This window comes from Gopherus flavomarginatus, chromosome 6 (genome assembly GCF_025201925.1).
Source record: "Gopherus flavomarginatus isolate rGopFla2 chromosome 6, rGopFla2.mat.asm, whole genome shotgun sequence".
Taxonomy (NCBI): domain Eukaryota; kingdom Metazoa; phylum Chordata; order Testudines; family Testudinidae; genus Gopherus; species Gopherus flavomarginatus.
Window position 1 is genome coordinate 101,692,231 of NC_066622.1, and position 16,290 is coordinate 101,708,520.

At 40.0% G+C, this 16,290-nt stretch overlaps 1 protein-coding gene across 2 annotated transcripts in view; it reads left to right on the forward strand.

Annotated features, from left to right (window-relative positions):
* The window catches only part of PCDH15 (protocadherin related 15), a 1,406,570-nt gene that overhangs the window by 288,200 nt on the left and 1,102,080 nt on the right, over positions 1-16,290 (forward strand). For both annotated transcript variants that reach the window (XM_050959272.1, XM_050959271.1), the window contains exon 4: positions 13,370-13,447. The gene's annotated coding sequence lies outside the window, so the exon portion shown is untranslated. The remainder of the gene's footprint in view (positions 1-13,369; positions 13,448-16,290) is intronic.

Sequence of the window (16,290 nt, forward strand, 5' to 3'; positions counted from 1 at the left end):
CTCATGGAGCGTAGCTATGACTTCAGCGTAACTAAAGTCAACTACAATCTACCTATCTCGTAAATGTAGCACAAGGATATTGAGAGAAAAAAACAGAAGAAAGAAGGATATATTAGAAAAGGAAGCTTTTCATGTCTGTCATCTCTTCAGATCTAGATCTTGAGTAAAAAAAGTTACCATTTGCTTAGCATTAATTGAATGAATGAATGGTCTTAATCTAGATGTCCACATGACAAAATCTGGAACCATGGTGGCACATTTGCTTGCATCCTTATCAAAGAGGTTATGGATTACATTGTTACATATTGCTTTAAGGGTGGGGTGTGAGAAGCATAGATGCTGCAAATGCAGAATGGGTCAGCATGATGATACTGTCTCCAGCCCAGGGACCAGAAGGGCTGGGGCATTGATAAAGGGCAAGTCCCATAGGAGAAGCCTCTTCCCCCTGCACTAGGTGGGGCAGCACACACCCTCCCACCCCTTTGAAGTGCTGTGATGTGATTTATAAACTCCACACTACAAAGGGTTAAGGAATTATTTTGGGCTCAGACAGCCCTGCCCTGCCACATCTGCAGCAAATGCTCCACCTGCCGGAGGAATTAAAAAACAGTGAATTAGCTCATTTGGGTGGCAGAGTTGGAGGTGAGCAGACCTCCAGCTCACAACTCCAGCAGTGCACAGCAGAGGGAAGCCTAAAGGCTGTGATACAGTTGCCCAAAGGGGCCCTCCCTGAGGGGAGGGAGGACCTACCCCAGAAACAACTAGAGAGGGAAGTATCCTGTGGAGCTTGGACATTGGTAAACCCCTTTTACTTGCTTTGGTTTGGATTTCCCCACTAGGCAAAAGGCTTGGAATAAGCTGATCCCGGAGTGGGGAGGGGAGGGATCGGAGGAAGAGGCCCAGGGAGGAGATACTTAAGCAGTCTTGGTTGCTTGGCCACTGGTAGCCCAAAGGGCTCTAGGTCAGAGTCCAGTGGAGTGGGAGGGCCTGAGCTCCCCTCCCCACAACCCTCTTTGCAATCAGGGGTTACAGCCGTGACCACCAGGACATACTTCCCAACCAGACCCCCGAGTAAGGACTATTAAAGTGCCAAAATACCAGGTTTAGTCGGGACCCACTGTGGGCATTGTGCTAGCCACTCCTTTCTCAGGAGGCTGAGGAAAAAATTCTCTCACCATCAGATTGGCCAAGGTGGAGTGGGGGGAGACTTGCCTTCCCCAAAACAGGTTCAAAGGGGTCTCTGTTGCTGTGAGTAGGGAAGGGAGTTATATCATGAAGTTACAGCATTGTAGCCTAAGTGAAGGACAGATGTCCAGTGCAGGTACTCGATAGGGAAAGGATACAGTGACTGGATAAATGGTTTGGTAAAAGACTTAAAGGTTGTGTTTGTTAGAGGAACTGAAGGAGTCTGGGTTTCAGGGCTGCTATGACTGGCATGGCAGGGAGCCTTTACAGTCCACCTGAACCCTCATTAGTCCCAGCAATGGATTGGTTGGGGACCAGGATGGAAAAAGTGGGGGATGGGGGAAGCCCTCTGGTAGATAATGAAATGATCGTAGAGTTACCCACATTCACTTCTATCTGCTCAGTAGTCCCAGACATCTAGTTATAAAATTGCAGCCTGATTAAACCACATCCAATGTCTCGTGTCCTTTTGGTGTAGCTGGACAATACTGCAGTAAGCCACTTCTAGTTGCAAAAAATGCTTTTTTCTAATATGTGTTCACAAAGCAGCATTGATCTACAAGGAAATGAATCTTTTAAAGAATAAATCACTTCATAATGTGTTATTATACATAGCTACTCACTGTCCTTCTGTATATTTCTTGGCTTCTAAATCACTAAACACACATTCTATAAAACATAATTTAGAGAACGGCATGTTCTATGATTGGTGTTTCAGCAGGAAAAAAGTAATGATGATATGCATGTTTTTGACCAAGGTTAAAGATGAGTTTGGGTAGTTATGGTTACATACTGTGATACAGAATGTCTTTCCAGACTTCACACTTATATTACAATTCATAATATTAGCACTTCTTTAAAAAATAAAAGGTCCCACACCACACTACTTGTTAAGTATTGAAAAGTCTTTAGTAGAACATACACATTAATTCTTGTGTTCACAGCCAAAATCCTCTGTCTTTTTTGAAACTAAAGCCAGTGTTTTTATTTGATATGTCTTGCCTACCATTCTTTAAGATAAATGCCTATGCCCTTAATCTGAAATAGTTTTTCACTTGTATCTTTTCATCTTGTAGCAAATCACTCTATGCTGAGATATTTTTAAATCAACATTGAATTGGCAAAGCCTTCACTAATTTAGTATTGCTTTTATTCACATGAAAGAAGGATCTTTCTTAAACCTGTTGGAGAAGTTGCTTTAACAGAATGCCTTTTGATGAGATGAAAGTAAATTTTGTATATTGGGTAGAATTGGCAATTTTTAGCATTTTGCTAGCTGCACAAAACAATGGTGCAGATTTCTTCTGTGCTTAACAGAAAACAAACTCCTGTATTTCCAGCACAGACAATTTACAGTTGTCATGACACATTTGAAAGGGCTGAATCTTAGACAGGTGATTATTAGTATTTAGGCTTAGAATGGAAAACTGTGGTGAGAGATGGAAGTAGGAGATCTAGGACTATGAAAAAAGTGTGTGACTATTTAAAATTGAGTACCAGCAGGTATGTATTTTTCTTGGTTTTAAGTATGACTAGGTTAAAAAATTCCATGTTCTAATTTGAGAGAGAAGAGAGAGAGAGAGAGATGTCAACATCTTTCTGGCAATAGATCAAAGGTATGCAATATTCCAGGTGCAGTTGTTTCAGAGGTGTGTGTGTGTGTGTGTGTGTGTGTGTGTGTGTGTGTGTGTGTGTAAACTGCCCTGTATTGATGATTTCCTTGTTTTTGATGATTTTGTCTGTAACCCAAAATTGTATTGACCTTCTTTAGTTTTTGTTCCCCGCCCCCCCGCAGCTATGTTGCACCGTAAGTTCAGGTCTAGATTTCTATTCACTACTGCTAGAGGTGGGATTTTCAAAAGCACCTAAGTAAATTAGGAGGACAAATCCCATGTAATGGAAGTTAGCAGGGTTTGTGCTCCTAATTCATTAAATGTGCATTTGAAAATCCATCTTAAATCTTTCAATATTACTGCTTCCAAGGTCTCTCCCTCACATTCAGTATCAATGTAATAGAGATATGTTAGTTTGCATTCTTCCAAGTTAAACATTGAATTATTCCATTTGATCTTATCTTTGTAATCCTTATATTTCCCTTTGCTGCTGCTATTAATCATGTACATTGTGGTAGCACCTAAAGTCCTGAACCAGATCAGGGCCTCAGTTGTGCTAGGTACTGTACAGATATATGCTAAATAAAAGTCCCTGCCCTGAAGAGTCGACAGTCTAATTAGAGGTCATAAAAGGAGGATGAGATAAGCAAGTGGGTAAGGAGGAGAGATTAACAAAATACTACGATACTTTAGGCCAAACTAGCTGTATTTGCTAGTCTTACCCAATCATTAGCAATAATCACAACTTGTGCCATGTTGAGCTGCTGTCAGTTTCCTGTCTGCATCAAGGAAAAGTTGACTTCTCAGCAGGAAGTGAGAGGAGAAGGTGGTGGCTTTATAGATTTTGCTCAGGAGCTTTTGTATTTATATTATGTTTCTGCTTGACAGGTGTTTGTGGCTCCTTTCAATTTTGTACTGTCTATCGATATGTCCCTTCTACTAGAACCCTAAGGAGCTGTATTTAATTTGTATCAGATAACAGAGGAGTAGCAGTACCAATAAAGGCAGGGTTAGAGACCAGGTTTGAAAATGCAGCAAGGTCTTATTTTTAGTTGTAGTTGGCCTTCTTTCCAGGGCTGATGGCTAACTTTCCCAGTAATACTGCAACTGTCAATCACGTTACAGATACTGTGTAGCATGGCTTTTGCACATCTGGTTGTCACTGGAAATTGTTGAATCTGGAGCCCATGTGCTACATGGAGCAAAGGGAGAAATATAGAACATGAAATACTGGATTCTTTGGAGATAATTGAGGACATTTCTATCCCCCACAATAGCGGATTATCAGGCTTTGATTTCTTCAGGTCCAGGAGCAAACAAGTTGTGTTCCTGAACTGGAGGAGGGTTCGCGTTTCTGAGCCTAATGGTGATGAATGTCAGGTAGGAGGGCAGGTAGGAGGGCAAAGGGTTTGGAGCATGAGAGAAGGGGGATACGCATGCCAGGGTGAAGTTGTTCTGAGCTATGAAGAGGTTAAGCAGCAGGAGGATGGATTCTCAGCCTAAAGGGATAGGTGTTTGTATATCTGGGATGGAGAGGTATTTCTAAGCTGGGGAACTTGGGGAGGTTCTGAGCTTGGAGGGGAATGGGCTGGGATTGGCAATAGTATAGAGCTAGGCTGTTGTAAAGTTATGGTGGTTGATGGTCATTCTTTATTTTTATTGTCACATTCAGGGGAAATATGCTTACCTTATGGACTAATGCTATTTGTTTTTGTTTTTTTTATCTTTCCACATTCTCTTTCCTCTGCTTCTTTCTTGTAATTTTCCTTGTGACAGCATTCTTTCCTTTTCATTGCCATCCCTTCAGCAAGTCCTAGTCTCCCCTGTCCCTATCCATGGGCTTGACTCCACCCCTTTTTCTATTCCAACTACTGAGAAAATCACTGAAAGGAGAACAAGTAGGAAATTTGATTCATGTTAACAGAAGATTTTAAAATATATCCTGTAACTCAAAGTTCTTCAAAGGATTGTAGTTCTGTATAAGGTAGTACAATTTACAGTTAAAGAAGAATGTTCCTACTAGTATATAAAACTGTGGTGCACAGTATAGCTTTTTGGAATCAGTGGCAATGTAAAATGTATCTTTTGTGTGTTACAAAACATTACTGAATGTATTTCTATAAATTCTGTGTGACAGACATGCATTCGTCTCCACAATTCAGCCATTTCCCCCCATACATCAATTTATCTGTTTTTCTTTCTAACCATCTGTTTCTCTCTCCTCCTAGTCTGTATTTCCAAATCAAATTGTGCTCTGACCATCTATTGGTGTAACTAATTACACAATCTGGCCATCCCTTACTAACCTATCACGTTGCATACACTTGTTTTTAGAATTACTATAATTTCATTTTGCAATATAAGAAGTTAGATTTGATTACAGTGAAAAGTGAACAGTCACGTCTACAATTGTTCAGTATGGGATACATTTTATAGCTTTTTTAATTCAGTGTAGAATGGGACTTTATATGCAAAAGGATTTTTGATCAAACCTAATTGATTCAGCAGAAGTTTGATGACTAACAAGGAGATGATAGAATTTGGAGTATGTAAAATTTACAAAGCATTTAAAATATGTAACTTAGTTCATATATATCTTTTGGTAAATTAAAGGTGAGGCGCCTCCAATTGTCATAATATGAACTAATAGTGCACGGCTTTGTGCATGCATAGCATGTCTGAATGCCACTCAACGTTCTTATTAGTTGAAATTATCTTTTCTTCAAACATTTTGTTCAACAATGTATTTGTGCCAATATAAGTCTAAAAGGTCAATCTTATTAGAATATATTCATCACTATATTTCTGCTTCAGCTGTACAGTCTTATAAGGTATGTAGTACAGGGAATAACATAATACAATAAGATGGAAGAATGCTCATAATACAATAAGATGGAAGAATAATACATTTATTTCCAAGCAGGGGCTGCTATAGACATTTCGCCACCCCAAGCACGGCGGCTCCGGTGGACCTCCTGCAGATGTGCCTGCGGAGGGTCCGCTGTTTCCGTGGCTCCACCGAAGCCGCGGGACCAGCGGATCCTCCGCAGGCACGCACCCGAAGGCAGCCTGCCTGCTGCCTTCCCGGCAACTGGCAGAGTGCCCCCTGCAGCATGCCGCCCCAAGCACGTGCTTGGCGTGCTGGATCCTGGAGCTGCCCCTGTTTCCAAGTACACAGAGAAGCTCAGAAACCTGATTCTGCCCCCAAACTTCTAATGTAGTAATGACTGTTGCAGATCATACAGTGTAGTACCAAAGACTGAAATGCAGATGCCTGATAAACACTTCTCAAGGAGAAACCAAATGTGAAAATAATTTTAAGCAGTCTTTTATAGAGTATTAACTTCATGGTGAAGAGACAGGGTATATCTGAAGTTAAGAGCTCACAATGAAAGAGGAACTGTAGTTTGCTTCTTGTGCTAGACTTTAACCTTGAACTTCTTACAAATCCTGGCACTGATTTGTGTTGCTCTGTATAAAGATTTGTCAGTACACCCATTATAAGCATCACTTCAGTATTTTGCCTTAATTTAGAAGAAAAATAAAATATTACTTTTTTTTTAATTGAGTGATTGACTCTTTTTTACAAAATTTTGGATGATGCATTCATATTAAATGTATGTGTATATTTTCCTACTTAAATCATCAATTCTGTCCCAAAATTCCATATTAATGTAATAGGTTAGTTGCCTTTCACCTAAAGATATTCAGAATTCAGTTTCTCTTAGATCTCAAATTAAAATAAATTTGGTTTCCATCTGATTCTTAGTGGACTTTTGCCTAGCTTCAGATAGTAGCGTGCTTCGTTGTTTAGATTACTAAATAAAATGGATGTAAATAGTATTGCACCTTGTTCTCATATTGCAGATATCACTTCTATTTTTCCCAGCATCTTAGAATATCTTCACCTTTCAGTAATTTTACTAAAAGCTAACTTACATTTGAGCTGAATATGAACACATTTTGAGTGTAAACATTTAAACACTATGGTATTTACATATGGGAGGCAACATTCTGCTATCAGTTGAACTAATGACAAAATTGAGGGTGGAGAAAACAGTGATACTCTTTCAAGGTCTACTCATTTGAAAATACTGTTTTCATTGGGCTTGGCTCCTCTTGGGTAGGGGCTGTGTGCGCTTATTGGCTCTGTTGGTTTCCTTAGTTCCCTTAGGTGAGGCTTGAATGCACTCTGGTTTCTGTACCTGCTGTCTGGCTTGTTGATGGCAGAGGCACATAATGGGTTGGTGGGGAAGAAGACAGGAAATGCTCATTGCACCAAGGTGAGTGTCTGTCATGGTAGTTTGTGCACATTTTTTGTAATACAATCCTCTTTCTTCTTCACAGGATTTGATCAGCAATGAAATGGCTAAATAGTGACGTTTAAATTATCATTGTTAGGCATCTGACAATGCACTGTGGAAAAATGAGAGAGTCTGAAGCAATAGTGATGAAAGGTCTGAACTATCTGCAAACTCAGGCAGACTTTACTGTTTTGTTTATACTTGGTTCATATTTAGAAAGTTTTATTCACAACTCAGAGCTAGGGACATAGTATTTTTCAATTATAGCTTAAGTTTTGGAGGAAAGAAAAAATTCTCCCTCTCCCAGAAAACTAATCCATGTTAGTAAACTACCTTGAGATGGTCCGTTTCAAGCCCTGAATTTATACCTCTTGATTTCAAAGAAAATAAAGGTCAGTTATGTAAGGGAGAATGTTTCCAAACTTGCTTCCTACATCTGAATCCATGCCCCTGTCAGGACAGAATCACCAGTAGAATGTCAGTGGGAACAGTGAAAGCTAGCCAAACTCTGTGGAGGCTGTAAAATATGCTGCCAATTAATTAGTTAGTGATATGGGAAGGGCATAAATTTATGGTCCAGATGCAGCTGTGGTCTTTGCACATGTATAGTTACATACAACTAAAAACACATGGCTGAGATTTTTTTAAAGAAACAAAACATCTGATGATCTCTTCCACATTCTGGATGTTGTGGTCCTAACTTCCCCTCCCCCTTTTATATTTTTTAGGCTTATGGACTATTTGATAAGTTTAGGGAATGTAGAGTGCAGTAATAGTCTTCTAGTCACTGGTCTATTCATGATTCAGTGCACTACAGCAGGAAACATGCAATTGGTAGGCATGGGAGGGCCTTTGAAAATTTCACAACAAAAATTCATGAATTTGTTCCACACAGATTTCTAATACTTAACATTACATTTTCCACAAAATGTTACAGTCATGTGTACATATGTATTTTGGAGACCAGTTTCTGAAATCTACTTTTGCTGTCATACTTCACACACCTGAAATTCCATACAGAAGTATCATTGGCCTAGGAAGGAACAGATACAGTCGTTCAGACACCTGACCTCTTTCAGGGCAAAAGTAGCCAAGGATGAAAGTGCTTTCACTTCTATACCTAGTCTTTCACCTTCTGAACTGGAGCAGAAGATCAAATTGAGGCAATAAGGTGTTGGCAGTTTCAAGGAAGGGGAACAAATCTTTCTTTTTGGATCTTTCTTTGGAGAAGGGGAATGCAATGGCCCAGAGATGTAGTCGTCTTTCTTTTGGTACTTGTCTAACACAGTATGATAGGTCTTGAGCAGGCTATGGAGTATTATGAACACTAGTCATTCACTAAGAAAGACAGGTTCATCCTACTGTTGTGCAGCTGGAGGACAACATTTTTTTTTTCAGGTGGCGATGCAGGTAACTAGTGTGTCATGAGGTGGTAGTCATGAAAGAGGGCACTTTTCTCACTCCATCACCAGGCAGCTCCTCTGATAGTATTACAACTGGTACATTAGGATGGACTGCTAGCTCTTCATGGTTTTGGGCTCTTGTGTAGTTTCCTCAGTTGTTGGTAATGGCAAATGCCCTGCCAATGCCTTTTGTCTTTGGCATGCAGAGATCCCACTTTTCATTATGTAAGTGTTGCATTTAGTGTACTTCCATCACTAGAAACAAATCATGATATCAAAATTGCATCTTGTTTTTTTACAGAAACATGAGAAAGGGAGATTTCAAATACCATGTCCAACCTGGAATACTGGGGATATCTTTCAGTCAGAAGTCTTGCCCTCAAATACATGGGAATTCAGCCTCTTAACCCTCAAGCCACTATTTTCACAACTATCTAGAACGGGGTGGGCAAACTATTGCCCACAGGCCGCTTCCAGCCTGTCAGATGTTTTTATCCAGCCCGTGAGCTCCCGCTGGGGAGCGAGGTTGAGGGGCTTACCCTGATCCACTGCTTCAGTCAAGGAACAGGGCTGGGGTTTTTCCCTACTCTGCCCGCCCAGCGCTCCCCAGCCTCCAACTCACAATTCCACCATCTTCTGGCACACACAGAGCCACACTGTGCTGGCACGACTTCACCACACTCTTTTGAGGATTGGAATCCTGCCTCTACATGGTAGCCCTGCCCCTACAGGGCTGCATGCTCAATCTCCTCCCAGTCTCCTACAGCTCCACCCTCAAGAGCCTCGAAACCGCCCAGGAGCTGCACTTGTCCCAGCTAGGGTGCCTCCACCTGTGATAGTGCTTGGTACAGCCACCTTGGTGTCACCGCCAGCACAGCCCCTAGGAATCCCCAATATCACCCCTGTAAGAGCCCCCCACCCGCCATACCCCATGAGTCCCCCCTCCTCCCACCTCGGTAGCATACTTTATAGAGCCCCCCCAGGCTACACCCCATAAAGTCCCCTTCTCCACCAGGCATTCTTGGCCCACCATACTATTTCCAAACCCAGAGGCAGCTCTCAGGCCAAAAAAATTGCCCACCCCTGACTTAGACACTACAGAAACTCCTAAGTGGATGCTCACCTTTTCAGAGGAACATTTTGCAGCATGGTTTTTCAGGCAGTGACCTTTTAAATTTGGCATAGACAAATGTCTGCCTCCCTAAAGGTGACCACTAGGAAGCTGTCTCCCTCCCTTTCAGTTGGTTTGATGTGTCTATTACATGTTCCTTTGTCTAATCTTTGAAAAGGATGGCGCATCCTCACACAGTCCCTTCTTTTGGCAAAGACTAGTGCCAAAATGGCTTCTACTCACCTTCCTGACCACACGGAGCAGGCTCAGTCAATCAGGAAAGCAGAGCCACTACTTCATTACTAATCACAATCAATAAATCATCTGTGCTTTCAAAAAAACTGATGTGGAAAGTATGTTATAGCATTATGAAATTATCCTCTAACAAAGACACTTTTAAATGAAATTTCCAGGTAACCCAATTTTGTGATGGGGTTGTGTATTTTTCTTTCCACTAAATATATAAATATTTATGTAAGCAGAATCAGGATGAGCTCCACCCTGACATCTGGTGGTGAAGTATGGGGAGTGAGGAAAGGAATTTCAGGTATTTGCATTGGCACACCCACTCCACCTAGCATAGCCCACGGCAGCCTGAGATGGTTATTTTGACAGCTCTTGGACCCCCAATTTCTTTGATTATTGGGGCAGAAGGAATAAAGTGTTGTCACCCTTATTATGTGAATGAGGAACTATGAGACTGTGTTATAACAGAGATGTCTCACTATCCATTAAGTAGCAATTGCTAGACAAGGGACATGGGTGCCAAAACCCAGTGAATAGAGAGCGGTTGTGGGGACAGGTGTGTAAACCTGATGGTATAGGCCCCTTTTGAGGGCCTGGAACACCAGTTGCACATCCTCCTCTCTCCACTGTTGAATATCAGAGATAATTTTGAATCCTTTAGGAGTCCATCTAGAGGCTGCTGACCTCAATTCACGTTGGGCCAATGGTGCACCAGCACCGGGGCTCCCCTACTACAAGCTGAAATCACTAAGAGTTGAAATCACTAAAAGAGCTAAGCTTACTGAGCTGAGATCACTGAGTGCTGTTTTAACTAGTGGAGGAGCCTGAAGATCTATCGCTAAGCAGCTGGCAGAGCGGAGCAGTTTGCAGCATGTTGGAGCAGCCCATGGAACAGTGAGTGGAGTAGAGCGGTTTGCGGGGACGGCTGAAGCGGTTCACGGGTCGGATGGAGGAGTAGCACAGCAGGTGGAGTGGAGCCAGTCATGGTGAAGGCTGCAGCAGAACTCCACGGAGAGGCGGAGCAGTTGGCCCCGGCCCATGTAAGGTGCTCCTTAACACCCTGTGTGTGCCCACCCCCATTTCCACCCAGGCTGTGGGGGGGAGGTAAAACTCTGTAGATAAACTTTTGAACTCTGGGGTGATTGGACTTAAGACCCTAAGGGGGAAAGGACATTGCCAAACTACTTGGAGGTGGATTGTTTTTTTGCTTATGGTTTGTGTTATAATCCAGTTTGTGGTGTTTCTCTAATATGATGCCTCATTGTTTCCCTCCTTTATTAAAAGGATTTTGCTACACTCAGACTCCGTGCTTGCGAGTGGAGAAGAATTGCCTCCTAGAGGCACCCAGGGGGACGGTATGTAATTGTCCCAGGTCACTGGGTGGAGGCTCGAGACGGTTTTGCATTGTGTTATTGAAACGGAACCCCTGGATACTGAACCCGGCCCTTGTTGCTGCCAACTCAGAGGGGCAGAAGGGTTACATTTATAATAAAGAAACTAGCTTCAGATAATCAAGCTCACTAAATGTACCCAAACATGCAATGCCTAGATACATACAAACTGCTCCTCTGACTGTTTCTTACAGCTTCTAAAACATAGAACACGATGAGTGCCACAAGAGTTCTCAAGTTAGTTAAAGGGATACTACCCTATTCCTCCTAGTCACTCTAATTTGTAAACACAAAAATATATCAACATAAACGTTTCACCCCAGCCTCATTAAGAAGCATAATTAGATGAATTAAAACCCTGGTTCTAGCATGAGGGTTTTTAAAGTGTGGCTATGCTTAAAAACTGGGAGCTGGTTTTTGTTTGGTATTAGAACTGCCTCCTTCAAGAATGTGTGTTCAATAATATTTTTCAGCTGTTGCTACTGTTGTTATGGATAATACAAAAGCCTTAACCCACAAAGCCTGGAAAGAGACCTACCTTAATTAAACGTACCACGTTTTATTACTGCAGAATTAGAGGAGCCATTGCTGTATGAGAGAGTAAAAGGTTTAGTTAGCTATATCAGTGGCACTGCTAAATAGATGATGGTACCAACTGAAGTGTACAGTACTGTCTGTTTTATAATTCCAGGGAGCTGGCAATTATTCATAGGGATTGATTGATAAGGTTTACTCCCATTTCTCCTTTTGAAGGCGGTGTTGTGCAGCAAAGGAAGGCAGTTCAATTTTTTTCACTTTAGCCAATACTAAACAGACCTCAGAAGTAGCACATTTTAAAAGTTGATGAGTCAAGTGTTGCCTTGCAGACACTTCTGCTTATTAGTTTGTAAGCTGAATATGTTCCTTTTAAAAATGACATGATATTACAATCAGGCTGATAATTGATAGGTCGTCTTTTTTTGTCGTTTTTTTTTTAGTATATTTTATGTGTATGTACAGAGTGCTATTGGGTCCTTTTTTTTTTAATAAAGGAAAAGGGCCTTATCACAGGAAATTTCAAGTGTTGCACACATTCAAATCTGAGGGAAGACTGTATATTTTAAGAGTATACTATAAAATGCATGTATGTATGAAAGCTATCTATTTGTATGTTTGTGGTAGATGTACACATCTTCACAAAATAAGTGGGTTTTTCCCTTTCTACTTTCTATGTCTTTTCATGTTTGTTCATAACCATTTAATTACAGTACATTTTTTGCATTCAATATTTGTTTTTAATTTTCAACTCGGATTCTACATGACCTATTTAGAAATAGAGCCACTTTATTTCAACAAATGTACTATACCAGAATACTGCAGTACTTTCTCACTATATATACTTTTTTCTTTTGTGCAACAGCAGCCTAAGAAAATTGTTGACTGAAAGCAAAGAAATAAGTCACTTTTAAAAAAAGTGGACATTCTTTAGCCATAGGGATTCTCATATTTAAAAATGGTTTTCAGAATTTTGGTGAGCTAGCTTTCACTTGCTTTTCTTTTACTTCTGTGTATGTGTGTGTTGGTTTTCATTTAAGATAGTATCTCTGTGATTTTAACTATAGCTCCAATGCCTGTGGTGTAAGGAAATTAGAAATGTGACATAGTGATACACTGGTGTATTTTTGAAATCATACACACTCAGAAGTAACTATCCATCTATTCACACTGCACTTTTTAGTTTTATTGAGCATACTTACTGTAAATGTTAAATGTTTCATGTTAGCATAATAAACTGTATTTTAAAGTGTCATGTTTGAGTTGACTTTGTGCTTGCTTTGTTAGTTCTTTGGTCAAGTGCTATAAGAAAATATGCACATGAGAATATTTTTCTCTATCGTGGAAGTCGAGGCTGTTACCTGAAGTGTAGATGATGGGATACACTGGGAGACATTAGTTATAAATCAAACCAATGCTCCTTATGAAATGCTCTGATTTATGAATGTAAGATTTACTTTTCCAAACTTGCTATTATTTGTCTCCCACATGGCAATATTCTGAAAGAAAATGAAATGCATCCACACTGTGCACTTGAGGTAAAGACCTTGATGTAATATTAATCAATACCACTGTCTTCTAGGAAGATGGGGACATAATTCACCTGACACACTTGAAGCAGTTGTCATTTGGCTAGCTGACAGAGAGACAAGACAATAGGGTAAGTAGAACCCATTGTTTTGTTAATATAGAATGTTTATTTTTCCTTGTTCTCTGGCTAAATAATACAAATTATTTCAGGACTGGTTTTAGCTGCTTATGAATATTGGCTTTAGATAATATCCCTGTATCATTGATCTAGATGATAACAAGTATTATCCAAGATGAAAGAAGTGTTAGTATAAAATTTTATAAAAGCAGGAGTTTGTCTCCAGAGCTGTGAAGTGCCAGTTGTTTTTCCTCTTATACATTTATAACAAGCAATTCTATTATCCAGTTTAGATTTATTCTTCTTCACTCATTGCCTCATTCTGTTGGAGGACATTTTTGGCAGTAAAGTAGTAGACCCATTGCATCTATCATGACGTAAAAAATCTGTCAGATCGATGGCTCTTTTTGCACTTTGCTGTTTCAGAAAAACATAGCTGAGCATTATAGGCAGAAGTTTGACAGTTTTGAGATGAAAATCAATCTTCTTCTATTTGCTGTTTCTGAACTAAGGCCTATGCTGTGATTACAGAAGCAATGGCTATAAATGTTTGGGGATACAAAATGAGAACAGAAACATTTAGATACAATTTTGACAGATGTTATCTTACTGTAACATAAACAGTGGAAACAATGCTATAAGAGATGTTCAACGTTGAGAAAAATGAATCACTGGCTTGCTGCTACTTTAAACATGTAAAAAATGCAATATACATCTCTGTACAGTTACTTAAGGGTAGAGAAATTAAACTTTAGTCCAATCAATGGCAGACTACTGTATAGTACTGTGATACAGCATGGCCAGAGGGCAGCAGGAGATGGTTAAAAGGGAGCCTTATTCCCTGTAAGGGGAAGAAAGTTTGCTATAGATTAACTAGAGCACCTGAAGCCAATTAGAGCACCTGCAGTCAGTCACATGATAAAAAACCCTGCTTCAATCAAACAGTGTGGGAGTTGGAGCAGAAAGGATTGGTGTTGGAGCAGAGAACAGTTTGAAGGGAAGCAGAGGACAGTTTGGAGAAGTGCTGCTTGTAACCCTCAGTAGTATAGTATCTGGTGTATTAATATTATTATAGTATTAGTTTTAAATCAGAAATTTGTCTTCAGAGCTTTTCATTTTAATCACTGCAATAGGCTAACATGCATTTTCAACACAAAGTGTAATGTGTTTAATTAAATAATGTGACATGTAGTAGGTAGGACTCACGCCTTATTTTGCTAATGTTAACAATAAAAGGAAGTTAGCTAAATCTGTTTTCTCTATTTCCAAATTGAAGATATTAGGATTGAGAAACCCATTCCAGTGTAGACTCCATTAACACAGATTGCCTTCAGCCCATTAAGCATTGTCATTAAGGTGTTTTAAACAAGTATTTGTTTTTAAAAGCTACATTGGAAAACTGAAAAATAATTAAAAACCACTTTGATTTCTAAAAGCATGTTTTCTGATCCTTAAAAAAATGACTCTTCATCTTTATTTTGTATACCACGTCCTGCAGCAAACTCTACCTTTTTAAAACTCTAACTTCTCAACTCAGAGCTTTGTTCTTGTGAGATTCAGACTCAGTTCTACAGCATTCTAATTTTACAAATGTGTGTAAATCTATTATTTGATTTTTAGGTTACTGTTGCTATTAATGGAAATACAAAACATATAATCTCTTACTGTTTCCTTTCACTGCTGTAACCATAAAAATCTGGAGTCGGTTATGTATACATCATGATATGGATACACAACCACATTTATTTCAAGTTTGTAACATATCACATAATAAAGGTAGAGTCCCTGGAATATTCTATACAACATTTTTATTTCATTTTATACATGTGATTCTCAGAACACAAAATCTCATACTTTATATTACAATGAATATTGAAGAATACATTTAGATGATGTGAACAAGCATGATGTGGCTATGTAATCTGTAAGGTTTTATCTTTGCCTCCCTCAACTTTCCATTTACAAATTCTCCAATTAATATACTTTCCAACAAAGAAGCATCCTACTTCCCAGCTCCGTCATCTTTCAGTCTCTTGACCAATAAACACTCAGTCTGCATTGATGCCTGTGAGGAAAAGGTGGATTTTGCAACCTCTGGTGGAACAAAGAGGGAAGCCAATTATAGTGTCAAAGTTCCATACAAAGAAAATATTGCCAGTGCCTGCGTCTTTTCCATGTAGACGGAGATCTGCCTCGAGTGCTTCTGCTCATTTTAACTGGGACCGGGAAAGAGCCAGTCCATCAAGTAGCCAGACCCTTCATAAGTGAAAATCAGCATCTTAGAATTCACCACAAGACTAGTGCAACTCTAGCAGTTGTGGTAGTGTGTGTCCCAGTGTACTGAACTGTTCAGCAGGCAGGCAGGCAGCCACATTATGCTGTTTATCATTCTTCATTAGCTTGAATTTCAAAGTGGTCCCAAGGTGTATCTTTATTAAGAACTTTGTTTTGAGGTAGCAAGGATGTAGAAGATGGTAACAAAGTCCATTTTGAAAATAAAATACCCCTCTTCGCCCCAAATATAGATAGAGAATGTCGTTCTGCTACAGCAGCGATTTTGTTTTTCCAGATCAGCTCTGAATCAAATTATTACTCTGCCCCAACTGGGTTGGATTTGCTCTGGCTGACAGTCTGGAAGTCAGATACCACTACACATAAGTTTCCTTTAGAACGGTCAGGCACTCTGCCCTTCCAAAGGAAAACCTTGATAATCTCCACCAACAATGAAACCATATAGTCCTTCAATGATCAGATTGTTTGGTAAAGGGCAAACGTTGGTTATAGAAGCCTACCAAATCCATCACTAAAGCAGTTTGGCTGCTGAAGAGCTACTGAGAATGGAGTAAGAAAACAGG